The sequence below is a fragment of the Bubalus bubalis genome, chromosome 6, assembly GCF_019923935.1.
Source record: "Bubalus bubalis isolate 160015118507 breed Murrah chromosome 6, NDDB_SH_1, whole genome shotgun sequence".
NCBI lineage: Eukaryota > Metazoa > Chordata > Mammalia > Artiodactyla > Bovidae > Bubalus > Bubalus bubalis.
This window is the reverse complement of record NC_059162.1, coordinates 89,893,016-89,906,679: the sequence shown is the minus strand read 5'-3', so window position 1 is coordinate 89,906,679 and position 13,664 is coordinate 89,893,016. Positions and strand designations below refer to the sequence as shown.

The 13,664-nt window shown below is 41.9% G+C and overlaps 1 long non-coding RNA gene across 1 annotated transcript; it reads left to right on the top strand.

Moving 5' to 3' along the window:
* The first annotated feature begins 2,037 nt into the window (after positions 1 to 2,037).
* On the top strand, positions 2,038 to 9,180 carry LOC112585666. The gene is made up of 3 exons (XR_006551889.2): positions 2,038 to 2,208; positions 6,025 to 6,081; positions 6,454 to 9,180. It is a non-coding gene; the product is annotated as an uncharacterized LOC112585666 (long non-coding RNA).
* Positions 9,181 to 13,664: the final 4,484 nt, after the last annotated feature.

The window sequence follows — 13,664 nt, the reverse complement described above, 5'->3', positions numbered from 1 at the left end:
GCAGCGAGAAAGCTATTTTTCCTTTGATGAAAATGCTCCCATGTATGATGGGCCATGCTTGGATTTCATAGGGCTCTAAGGAAGCAATGGCATCATTAACTAATTAGTTAATATATGTCTACTATATACCTAAGTTTTCAGGAAATTAGATATGGCTCTTGCCCTTCTAGAGGTGTAGAATAAACAATAAAAATACATAAACAGTATTGTGATGCACTATGAAGGAAAAGAAACAAGGTAAAGTAACACATATGGGTGATGGTGGAGGGGGAACATGTGGGGTAGAAAATGTGACAATCTGATCGGGATGTGTGCTCCTGGGCACCTTCCTTACTTTGCTATCCCAAGGGTGACAGGAAGCCTTGCTTTGTTTAGGTCCTGCTTGCCAATCAGTACAGGTGACTAATATTAAGCTACCCCATTAATCATGTATGACTCACCTGAGCATTTACAGAGGGGGAGAGATTCATTCACCACCTCAGGAGGTATTATCGTCTTTATCTTACATGGTGGGGGAGGGGATTGCAAAATTACACACTGATTCTAATGTGCAAAGAAATATAGTTCATTTTCTCCTTAACTTTCATGAGTTAAACTATGAGTGACTGTCCATTTCCTGGGCAGTTGAGGGGTGGGGATGGGAGGACTATTCTAATCCAGTCTGCGGCACATACATTCTGATGCAATAAGTTAGCAGTCCTTTGCGGTTAGTTAGCTTTCTTTGGGTGAAACTGACTCAATCACTCATATTTGGCCCTTTTCTCCTGCTCCTGTCTAGTGGAGAGAGACCAAAGGCAGCAGACCGAGACCTGGACACTGAGACCATTGTCACCCTCTTCTGTGGAGGGACTGTTTAGAGCTGCTCCCTGGACTGGCCACTGCTATTACTTCTGGCAACTACCCCTGTGTCTGGGCAGTGCCCTTCTTTGCTACCAATGGTGAAAGCTAAGTAACTCAAGGTCTCTATGCCTTTCCCCGCCTCCTCCCATTCCCCCTCAGCTCCTGAAGGTCCTGGGGCACTTGTTCATACCTTTGTCTCTGACACTTCAGGTTCTGCCGAGGCCTCACCTCCAGTCCCCGCCATGCTCTTCATCCTGGCCCTGGCTCTTCTTACTCATTACAGCAGGTCCTACAGCAAGCTTGGGTGCATGCTAAGTTGTTTTAGTCATGTCTGACTCTGCGGTCCTATGGACCATAGCCCACCAGGCTCCTCTGTCCATGGGATTCTCCAGGCAAGAATAGTGGAGTGGGTTGCCATGCCCTCCTCCAGGACATCTTTCCGACCCAGGGATGGAACCCGTGTTCCTTACGTCTACCAACATTGACAGATGGGTCCTTTACCACTAGCACCAGCTTGGAAGCCCCTAAGGCAAGCTTGCTGCCTCTGAACTCAATCACCTTCCAAGCCTGCCAGGGTCATGTGGGAAATTTGGGTCACCTGTTCATAGCACACAGGGGAGATGGATGGCTTGGAAAAAACTAGTTCTGGTTATCCCTCTGTCTCCCTATTCTATCCCAATGAGTTCGAATTTGTAGCGCCTTTCAGAGTCCTAAATATAAGGCCAAGGGCAGTGCCTTGGCCTGCCTACATACTAGGCAGCTAACACCTAATGCTCTCTCTATGTTGGGCTGAGGTTCAGAGAGAGGTAGGGCACAATCTGCCTGCCTTTCTTATTTCTCTCTTTTTCCCCAGAATCTTTCTAGTTGGAAGGCATGGGCCTCAGGGCTCTCATTTCCTACACATGTGTTCTTCTACTTCAAGGCCTGGTTGCCTCAGGTGGGGCCAGGAATATTTCTATAGCTTATCACAGAAGAAACTGTGATCTAAGACTTTCAGGATTTGTTCTTTATATGATAAAGGAATTTTAAAAATCTTCTCTGCAGTTGCCAACCCAATCTCCATTCCCTTGTCCTTCCTTACTCTAGAGCCTCTGTTTTATTCAGGGTCGGTGCCCAGTTAAAAGTGCTCTCCTCCACAGACCCAAAGGTTGCTATGCTAGTCCTGGTCATGTGACTCGGTCCTCCCCAATGAGCTACAAGTGGAAGGCTCTGGGTAGGGTTTTCCTTGTTAAAAGAGAACAGGCTTGGACTGGTGTTTGTTTTGGGTTTCTATCCTTTTTCTTTTCCCCTTCTTCCTGCCAGGAATGTAGGCATGACGCCCAGCCATGCAGTAGCCAACTTGCAAGCACTAAAGATGGTGAGAGAAAGGTAGGAGTCTGGGTCTGTATCAGGCACAGTTCCATAGAGAAGCAGAACTAGTTCCGGGGGTTGGGGATGGTGACAGAGAGCGAGCTAGATTGCAAAGGACTGATTTATGTAACCATAGGGGCTGTCTAGGCTAGGCAAGTCTAAAACCTGTAAGGCAGCTTGTCAGGAAAGGTGAGCTAAAACTCTGGGGTCCAGGAAAAAGCTGCAATCTATAGTGAAATTCTTTCTTTCTTCGGGAAAGCCTCAGTTCTGCTTTGAAGATCTGCTCTGAATGGACTGAATCAGGGCCACCTAGATTGTCTAAGATAATCTTCCTTGCCTAGAGAAAACTGATTGCAGATTTTAATTGCATCTAGGAAATGCCTTCCCAACACTAAGTTAATTGGAGACTACAGTCTATAGTAGTCTAGCCAAGTTCACACATAAAACCAACCATCATGGGGTCCCAAAGAACATTGTGTTGCCACCACACTAGTTCTGAATTACCTGCCTCTGGATTTGTTGTTATGTAAGAAAACACACACCCACACACACACACACACACACCCCCACACACACGCACACACACAAACGGACTAAATAAAACTCTATGGATAAAGTCTTACTAGCTAGATTTCTGTGACATGAAACCAAATGCAAATCCTAACTGCTGTATTCTTCCTCCAAAAAAACTCCCTTTAAACTTTTAACTTGCTATGGACTCAGATGCCTAACATTAAGTCAAAATTGAGCAATAGCTCTGTTGTTTTATGAAGGTACTGGGCTTCTCCCCAAAGCCCTGAATTTCATTGTTTCAAGGAGTGAGAAGGCCTGCAAGCAACAAGATTTGTAAGATATGAAAGTGCAACTAAAAATGTTTGACAAAAAAAGTGGTCTGTTATAATACATAAGTAGAAAGTAAGTAATTTGATCAAGGCTGGAACTCAGAATTGCCTGAGTTCTATTTTAGCCTAAGATAGGCTAAAATCTATCACCTTTCTACTCCACCAGGATCAGAGCAAAACATTCTGCTTGGCTGTCTATGGGAAAGAGAACCACCAAGAAACCTACAAGTTCTATTTCTTTAGAACTCTATAGTCATACAAATGATCATCATAAAATTGCTGCCAGTAATATTGAGCTCAATCAGATTCACTGTATATTAATTTGCTCTCACCATCACTATTAAAATTGACATTTCAGTCTTCATATCTATTCAGAATGACAGAAGTAGGCTAATCTATGGCTGTGTGGGGAAAAAAGAAAGAAAATCAAAGCTGATCACTTCTCAGTGCAAGCTGTCCAAAACCACAAATACGCACTTGCAGGAAGTGGGATGGGGCCGGGGTGAGCAGGTCAGCTGGTACTTTAGTGTCTGTGCTTGTTCTTGTCCAGTGAGCATATCAAGATGGGACTATTAATTTGTATGTGTCAACTTGATTTTGAAAACATTGGTGTTGATCTGTGAAGACAGCAACATACCTTCCTTGTACTCCCTCCAGAAACCCCTGATAATAAAGAATCCTTATATTTCCACAGAGTTTTAAGGGATCTTCTCTCTCTTTGCTGACTCAGTTCCACAAACAACCTCAGAGGTAGACAGGGTAGAGATTTTGAGTTCCATTTCATACATGAGGAAACAGCTTCAGAGACTTGGAATGACTCACTTGAGTTCACATGGCAAGCAAACCACACCACCCTCCACGATCCCTGGGAAAGAAAGAGAGGAAAAAACAGCCTCTTAAAGTATTTGAAAAATCTTTTGCAAATTGAATCGAACTTGAGCCAGAATGTCTTGCTAATGACAAGAGACCAAGGAATGCGGAGGATCAAGGCCCTTTGCTCCCCCTTTTAATCAAGGACTAAGATTTGCACAATCTGCCCAGACTAATGCACTTCCCACTACCTCAAATGTTAATTTCTTATGAGATCATTGAGAGACAGTTTCAGGGAGGCTGGGCATGTCTGCCTGGTTATTATCCTTTAAATGCTATTAAATCCATGTCTGAATTGTTCTAAGGCCATGTACATTTTCAGACCCTATTACTTAGGCCAATAGGGGTGTGGCAAGTACAAACTTAGTCACTAATGAGGTCCCCTGTGGTTGGCCACGAATGGTGAGAAGAAGAAAACTTCATCCTTTTCCATAGGCTAAAATTAAACTAGACCTAACCCAAAGATCGGAGAAGGCAATAGCACCCCACTCCAGCCCTCTTGCCTGGAAAATCCCATGGACGGAGGAGCCTGGTGGGCCGCAGTCCATGGGGTCGCTAAGAGTCAGACAAGACTCAGCGACTTCACTTTCACTTTTCACTTTCATGCATTGGAGAAGGAAATGGCAACCCACTCCAGTGTTCTTGCCTGGAGAATCACAGGGATGGGGGAGCCTCATGGCCGTCTATGGGGTAGCACAGAGTTGGACACGACTGAAGCGACTTAGCAGCAGCAGCAGCAACCCAAAGATATGCAGAAGTGTGTCCATTTTATTTCCCGCTGATCATGTCCTAGGTTGTATGTGTGCGTGTGTGTGTGTGTGTGAGTCACTCAGTCACGTCTGACTCTTTGCCACCCTGTGGACTGTAGCCCACCAGGCTCCTCTGTCCATGGAATTCACCAGGCAAGAATACTGAGTAAGTTTCCATTCCTTTCTTCAGGGAATCTTCCCAACCCAGGGATCAAACCTTGGTCTCCCGCATTGCAGGTGGATTCTTTACTATCTGAGCCACCAGGGAAGCCCTACGTAGTAGATAATAATTATTAAAATTTGCATGGCACTGTATGACTTTTAGAGACTCAATTTCAATTGAGCATGCCTCCTGTACTTAACACTACAGAAGAGTGGGCAAAACGCCTAAGCTGACCCTCTGGCCCAAGCCTTGGACACATCCATACCCTCACCTGATACAAAGAATAAGCTCGTCCCCACCTCAGTGAGCAGGTGAGCAAGTGAATATGTTATTTTTTTCTCACCCTCTCTTACTGCAGCAGGTGCCCCAATAAACCCTTGCCTGATAAAGAAAATACACTTCTCATGTAACAGAAAGCCTCACCGCATGAATGGGATCAGGGAAGAGCTCTCTCTGCCTCAGTAACTTTTGAGTTTTACCCTAAAGCTAAAATCTATCTCATTTCTACTCCACCAAGATAGCAAAAGTCTCCACTTGGCTGCCCACGGGAGAAGAATCAATAGCACTTTCAAGTGGATTTGTTTAGAATCTATATTCATAAAAATAATTACTATAAAAACTGCCAGTAATATTTACCTAAATTAGATTTATTCACTATTCATTTCTCTCCCATCTCTACTGAAACTGAAATCTCAACCCATATGTCTTATACAAAATGACAAATGTAAGCTAATCTATGGCTATTTGAAAAACAAAATAAAGTAAAACCTGAAATAAAAGTACAAAAAAGTATGTTTTTGGGGAGTATGAACGAGGTGACAAGGGTTCAGGATGACAAAGATGATGCCAAAGAGAGGTTAACCCAATTTTGAGGATATAATAGGTATAGTAGGTGCTTTTAGAATATATACATAAATATATGTATGTATGAATATATTCATGAATAAATATATGTATGTTTGTATACGAATATATATATGTATTAGACATCATTTTGAATTCACTTGAACATATATATTTAATTATATTCATATAATAATATGTAAATTCAAATATATATAGAGTTGAATTCATTTATGGCACTCTCATCTATTTCATTTTATCTACTTATCCATAACCCTTTGTTCCTAATGCCTACCACAGTGCTTGGGGCCACTGTATTTCATAAATATTTGCTATAGAAATTAAAATACTTCTCCCTTATTTTCAGCTTCATGAGGTCTCCTTCTATTGCCTCTTCCATAATGAATACAGATGTCAGCACATAGTAAGTAGCTTGATAAGAACTTGATCAACTGAACTGAACTGACCCCTTCAAACTTTGTTTCCTGAGTTCAAAGGGCCTCACTGTCAACACCACTTAGACAACCCAGGAGCTTACCTTCCCACTGCCAAGAGGAGGAGGTAACACTATGCAGAAAAGTCCCCACTCTAACAAGTCTGTGGTGGTAGGGGGTGGTCTGGTTTCATGGTCAGAGACCTAGCAATCAGCTAGAGAAAGGGAAACGGTTGCCATTGGAAACCTTGAGGCCCTGTAGCTGTCAGAGGGAGTGAAAGGCTGGAAGCTAATCAGGCATAATGAGCTTACAGTACCATAGATCATGTCAGCTAGCATTCTTATTAATTTCCTGCCCAACAGCCATGCACAGAGGACCGATTCATCCATCAGTCCTTCCCCAGCCTGGGACGCTAAATCACTTGTCAAATCAGGAATGCGGTGATGAAAATTCAGGAGTGACATAGTGGCAGAAAAATCATCCATCATCCTGCTATACCTCACCTTTGGAGAGCATCTTACCCACAGTGCCTTCTGAATGGGAGGGACCAGGCACTGAGAATGTAAAACCGTCAAGGACCAGAAAGAACGTCTAGTCCAAAGATGACAATAAGATTCATTAACTGTAGAAGACGTTGGACTAGATCAAGGATGGCACAAATATGGCACAGGTGCCGCCAATTCCCCCTTTCTGTGTCCTTGGAAGAATTGCAAATCAATTACTCCATTCCATCCTGGGAACAACTATAAAATCCTTCTCACTATAGCATACTGTAAACCTACTACCACTACAGAGGCAGGGTAGAAGGGATGAATACTCCTTATTGGGAATGAACAACCAAAAGAAAAGTTTAATGTGTCTCATCTGGCTCCATTTGTAAATTCCTAATTAAAATAGCTGCTACCTTTTTAATACACATGTTCTGGTTTGGGCAGTCTTCCTGTCCCTCTCTAACAATTTTTTTGTGTTTGTTTCTTCTTCTTCTCAAATCTAAGGAAAATCCATTGAGTTAGGGTGAGCCAGAAAAGAGTGTTTGACATAGGAGGTCAGCCTAAGTATGAGGCTTTGGGGCATGAATTACCCTGAGAGGGGGAACCTTTGGGAACCAAATGATACTTTCAGAGTCCAAGAGCTGAAAGTTTAACTGAGGGATCGTGCAAAGAATCTATACAAATAAATGCCAGGACCATGAATATAATCAAGGTACAGTTCAGGGGGAACAATTCAGTGTGTGGCTTGTGGATGGAAAATATATATCCCAGTGTCCCCTTTTGTTGTAGTAAGACAAACCTGAGATCTGAAGGGTACAATATGTCACCCAAGGATGCCACATGCCAGGAGGCAATATATGAGTGGAATTCTGAATCTTAAGGAGGGATTTTTCAATAAAGAGGCAGCAGAGACCAGGAAGGTTCATCTCAGACAAAATGGAACACCAAGTAAAGGTTCAGATTCTCCAGGAGAATTTCAAAGTGATTTCATGGAGCTTACCTCATTTGGAGCCCAGAATACCTTTGCATCACAGGTCTTATGAGCTCTGTTTCAGAGTAAAGGCTACAAAGACCTAATAAAGTTAATAACTCACCCAGAGTCACATATCTAGCTGCACAGATAGGAAACTAACCCAAGTCCCTTGATCAAGAGCCCAGACTCTTTCCACTAATTCACCACCTCCAGTGGAAGGGTTGATAACACCTCTTTATTTTATTTTTGAGAAGAGAGGTTCTTAATGAATGAAGAACCAACAGGAAAACCAGAACCATATCAAATTAACGGTAAAGAAATAGTAAGGATATGAGATCAGAGTTGGCAGGCAGCCCCTGCGATGGGGGGGAACGTTTATGTTAAGTTCCTACATGTCAACAATTTAATCCGCGTTGATTTGGCCTTGCTATTGCAAGACCCACAGTAGCGTGCTACGAACATTAATAGATGATTTCCTTTTAGCTAGTTGGAGCTAGTGCCCCAAAAGAGGATTGAGGCAGATTGGTAGAAATTTAAGCACTGTTTTTCTTTCTTCCATTCATTCAAGCTCTGAACAAGGATGAACTGAGTTTCCCCCTTTCACCAGTCACTGCACTAAACACTGAAGATATAGAGATGAATCAGACACTCTCCCTGTACTCAAGCTCACAATTTAATATGGAAATAGAAACCAAGAAGTACCCAAAAAGAAACATGTGTAAGGAAGGGGACATTCATAATACAAGGGCACACAAAGAAGTGAGATGCTCACTGGGCCTGAGTAGACTGGACCAGGCTTCTGAAAACAATGAGTTTTGAAACAAATATGGAAAATGACTAGAGGTGACCAATGCTACAACATGAGCAGCAAAATAAATATAGCAAAGATTGTAATTCGCTGAATTAAAAAAGAATACATGTATGAGTCTATATGAATCTAAGCAAATGGTGAAAAAGGGAAAGATATTCCTTACAGTAGAAAGCCAAGTAATAAAAACAGACAAAATATTGGATTTAGAAAATCACCACTTGGCAGTCATGACAATAATTGATTCAGGCAAGAGTTATCATGAGTGCTAAAACTAGTGGGTGACAGTTTGAGGAGTAACAGGATATCAACATAATTTCAAAGTATCTCTCCAAAACTACTTAATTATAAAGAAGAAAATAGGATCTTTACAGTAGAGAAAATTGGCAGACACCACATGCCTCCTGACATAAAGCACTGAGAAGACTGTAACATCATTCTGTGATATTTTTGCCAAAAATGCATAATCTGAATCTAATCCTGTGGGAACATAGATAACCAAATTGAAGAACAGTCCACACAATAACTGACCTGCACATTTAAAAAATGTCAGTGCTATGAAAGAAATAGGGAGACTGAACAAAATTGTTCCAGATTAACTAAGACCAAAGAGACATAACAATTGAGTGTAATGAGTAAGCCGCAATTTTATTTTGTTATAAAGGATATTGTTGGGACACTGGAAAGTTTTGAATAAGGTTCATAGATTAGATAATAGTTTGAGGCTTCCCTGGTTGCTCAATTGGTATAGAATCTGCCTGCAATACAGAAGATGTGAGTTCAATCCCTGACCTCCAGGGGGTCAGGAAGACCCCATGGAGAAGGAAATGGCTACCCACTCCAGCATTCTTGCCTGGGAAATCCCATGGACAGAGGAGCCTGATGGGCTACAGTCCATGGGTTTGCAAAAGTCAGACGCGACTAACCACCACCACCATACTCTCAATGTTAACTTTCTGAGTTTGCTAATTGTAGTGTGGTTACAAAAGAGAGTAACTTTGTTTTTAGGAAAAACACTTTGAAGCACTTAGGGATAAAGAAATATGTCTACAACTTATTCTCAAAAGTTTCAAAAAACACAGAGAAAAAGAGAAAAGAATTTCTAAAATTTTAATAAGATTGACATTTGGAAAATCTAAGGGAAATGTATAAAGAATGTTATGGAGTGAATGCTTGTATTTCTTCCAAAATTCATATATTGAAATCTTCCCCTCTAATGTGATGGCATTATCGACTCGATGCCCATGAGTTTGGGTGAACTCCGGGAGTTGGTGATGGACAGGGAGGCCTGGAATGCTGCGATTCATGAGGTCACAAGGAGTCGGACATGACTGAGTGACTGAACTGAACTGAATGTGATGGTATTAGGAAGTAGAGTCTTTGGGAGGTAACTGGGATTAATAAATGGAATCAAGAGGGTAGAACCCTCATGAATGGTATTAGGACCCTTATAAAAGTCATGAGATAGCTCACTTGTTCTCCTTCAGCTATGTGAGGACACAGGGAGAAGTGGGCAGTCTGCTACCCAGAAGAGAGCCCTCACCAGAACCCAGCCATGCTGGCACTGATTATTTAGTTACCTCTCTTCTATATCCTATTTCCCCAGGGAAAATTGAGGTGTTAGAACCTAAAATGAAAAAGAATCTGAAAAAGAATATATATATATATATATATATATATATATATATATATATGGCTTCCCTGGTGGCTCAGATGGTAAAGAATCTGCCTACCATGCAGGAAACCCAAGTGCAATCCCTGAGTCATGAATTATCTAATTGTGGTGATTGCAGGCAAAAGGAGAAGAGAGCAGAGGATGAGATGGTTAGATAGATCACCAACTCAATGGATATGAATCTGAGCAAACTCTGGGAGATAGTGAAGGACGGGGAAGCACGGCGTGCTGCAGTCGCAGGGAGTTGGACACAACTTAGTGACTGAACAACAACTATATATATATATATATATATGTGTGTGTGTGTATGTATAATTGAATCATTTTGCTGTATACCTGAAACATCATACATCAACTCTCCTTCACTTAAAAATTTTAATTAAAATAAAAAATGAAAACCTAGCAGAAATTATATTTTTAAGTGGAATAAACTATCTATTGTGATCATTGCTACTGAAATTATCACATTGCTTTGATTTTGGCAGGAATGCTATCAGTTGAATATGATCACACTACTTTGTTTATTCTTGTTAGAGGCTGTAGATGGAAGTGGTTATTAAAGTGAGAAATCCACTCGATTATGATTTAATTTACTGAATCCGTTGGGACAGGCCAGATTACACTATGACAATAAACATCTTCAAAATGTCAGTATTGGACTTCCCTGGTTTTAATGAGTAAGAACCTGCCTACCAATGCAAAGGACATGGGTTCGATCCCTGGTCAGGGAAGATTCCACATGCTGCGGGACAACTGAGTCCCCGTGCCATAACTACTGAGCCTGAGCTCTAGGGTCTGCAAACTGAAACTATAGAAGCCAGTGCTCCTGGAACCTGTGCTCCTCAACAAGAGAAGCCGCTGCAATGAGAAGCCCTCACACCAGAATGAAGAGTAGCCTCTGCTCACAGCAACTAGAGAAAGCCCACACACAGCAACAAAGGCCCAGTGCAGCTAAGAATAAATAAGTAGATAAATAAAAGTCTCAGTGCTTTAGAACAATAAAAGTGTGCCTCTGCTTCGGCTGCACATCTGTTGAGTCAGCTAAGACTCCACGCCACTGTCCTCCCTCCAGGACTCAGGCAGACCAGATAGCCCCCATCTAGAACATCGCCTTCTTCCTGTGGACAGAAACAGAAGGTTTGAGGATCTTGCCCTGGAGACTACGTGTTTAGCCTTTCTCTCACAGCTCACTGGCCAGAACATGTCCAGTGGCCTAGTGCAGTGATGAGGGGACTTGGCAGAGCCATCCTATCATATGCCTGGGAGAGGAGAGCATTTGAAATACTTGGTAAAAAGCAAGAATGACTACCAAGCTTAAGGAAGTTTTAGAGACACTAATCCTGTAAGCAAATATCTACAGAACTCTGGTTTTGTGCCAGGCATTGTATTAGGCACCAAAGATAAGACATGTCCTTAGTTTTTTCTTTTTAATAGAAAATTAAAGGGTGCTTGAAATCATTTATTATATCAAATGATGTCTTTAGTGATATGAAGTTTTAAATATCCAGCTCCAGACCAGATTCTTTTGCAGAGGGATAAATTGAAGCCCAGAGATGTGCCCAAGATGACCCAGCTGGGAGACTGGTTTCCAAACCCCAACACTCCATTAAAACAAGTGGGAGAAGGAAGGTTTACAAACATCTCTATGTTTAGAAATCTCTCTTGAAAGTTGCATAAGTGGGCCAGGGTGTTCTGTTTATCCAGAATGACCAAGGAATGTAGACAAGGCAGCCACTTTGAGGGGTATGACAGAGGCCAGGAAGGCCATGAACTGTAAATAGAGCCATGAAAGCTGGGATCAGCTGCTCTGACCTGGCACCAGGCCACATGCCAGGCTCTTGACAGAGTCACCTGTGTTCATACTTAGTCCTGTGGGATGGATGATTCCCCAGTCTGCAGGGGTAGAGACTTCTCATGAAACAGCCTCAGTTATGTGGTTAAAAAAATAAGCAGCTCATTCAAAGTGTCTGAAAACAAGACTGACATAAATCAACTTATACGATGCTTTCTTTGCCCCCATTAAACATCTATGGACTAGAGCAATGGACTGGACATCTCCCCAGAGGCAGTAAGGGGTGGGCAAAAGCTTTGGACTTCATCAGATTTGCCTTGAATCTCAGTTCTCTCACTCACTTGCTGTGCAATTTATATTACCTTTCTCTATTTCACATCCCTCATCTGTTAAACAGGGATCATAATACCTGGCATTATGGCTTCCAAGAAAGGGGTTCCAAGAAAAATTATATGGGAGAAATTATGCAAGGCACCTGCCACTTGCCAAGTATTAGTTTTGGTATTCAGTGAGCCCAAAAGGAAAGTCTGTTTCTATTAGCCTTCACTTTGGTAGCTCAGATTCCCTTGTGATCCTATTTTTCAGGACCCCAAATTTGATTTGTTTATGTACCTAATATGGTATTAGGCCGGGCTGCAGTAACAAACACACAAAATTTCAGTGGCTTCACACAATCAAAATGTATTTCTTGTTCACTTAACAGTCCTTAGTGTGTGTTGGCAGGGCCACTCTCCTCCATACTGATGGAAGCTTGGAATATTTACTCTGTGGCTTCCAAGATTGCCCTAGGTGTCGACATCTCAGTGGGCTGGAAGAGAGGAGGAGCGTGGAGCAGCCAGCGTGGGAGGCTGATGTGGGCCAGGCCTGGAGGCAGAGCCATGACTGTGCTCACAGACCCTTGGAGGGAACTCAGACACGTGGCCACACTTCGTATGAGGGAGACTGGGAAACCTCATCTAGCTGCATACGAAAAGGGGATTTTTGAGGACAGTGTTTAGTCTTGACTGTTAATCAGTTAAGAGCAAACAGTGTTTCCCTTACACCTTTTCTCTCCAACCAGGCACATGGAAAAAGATGAGATAAGAGTTGCTTTGGGAGAGTCTACAGAAGCAAAAGTAGATTTGACCTGAGCCTTGAATTTTAAAAGAACATTCTAAACTATGGTTCTTATTATCCTTTAAACAATATTTATTTAATTTTATTAGGTATCACATGCTGAGCATACAGAAAAAGAGATAAGTGATGTGAGCTGGAAGGATCAGAAGATGATAGGTTAGCTAGAAAAGCATGAAGAAATCCAACTATTTTATTAAATCATGATTAATCAAACTTGTCTAACAAATGAAATCACATTTGTCTAACAAATTTTCCATAAGCAAACAGTTATGTGCAAAATTATTGCCTATGTTGTTTTTTCAACTTTGACATTTAGAATTGCCTAAAAGATCACATATAGGATTTCTAGTCTAAGTTAATTTTTTTTTCTTTAAGGGCTTCCCTGGTAGCTCAGATGGTAAAGAATCTGCCTGCAATGTAGGAGACCTGGGTTCAATCTCTGGGTTGGGAAGATTCTCTGGAGAAGGAAATTTTTTTCTTACTCTTGAAAGGAGCACTTCATCAGTTCATTTCAGTCACTCAGTCCTGTCCGAATTTTGTGACCCCATGGACTACAGCATGACAGGCTTCCCTGTCCGTTACCAACTCCCGGAACTTGCTCAAACTCCTGTCATATGAGTCAGTGATGCCATTTAACCATCTCATCCTCTGCCATCCCCTTCTCCCTCTGCCTTCAATCTTTCTCAGCATCAGGGACTTTTCCAATGAGTCAGTTCTT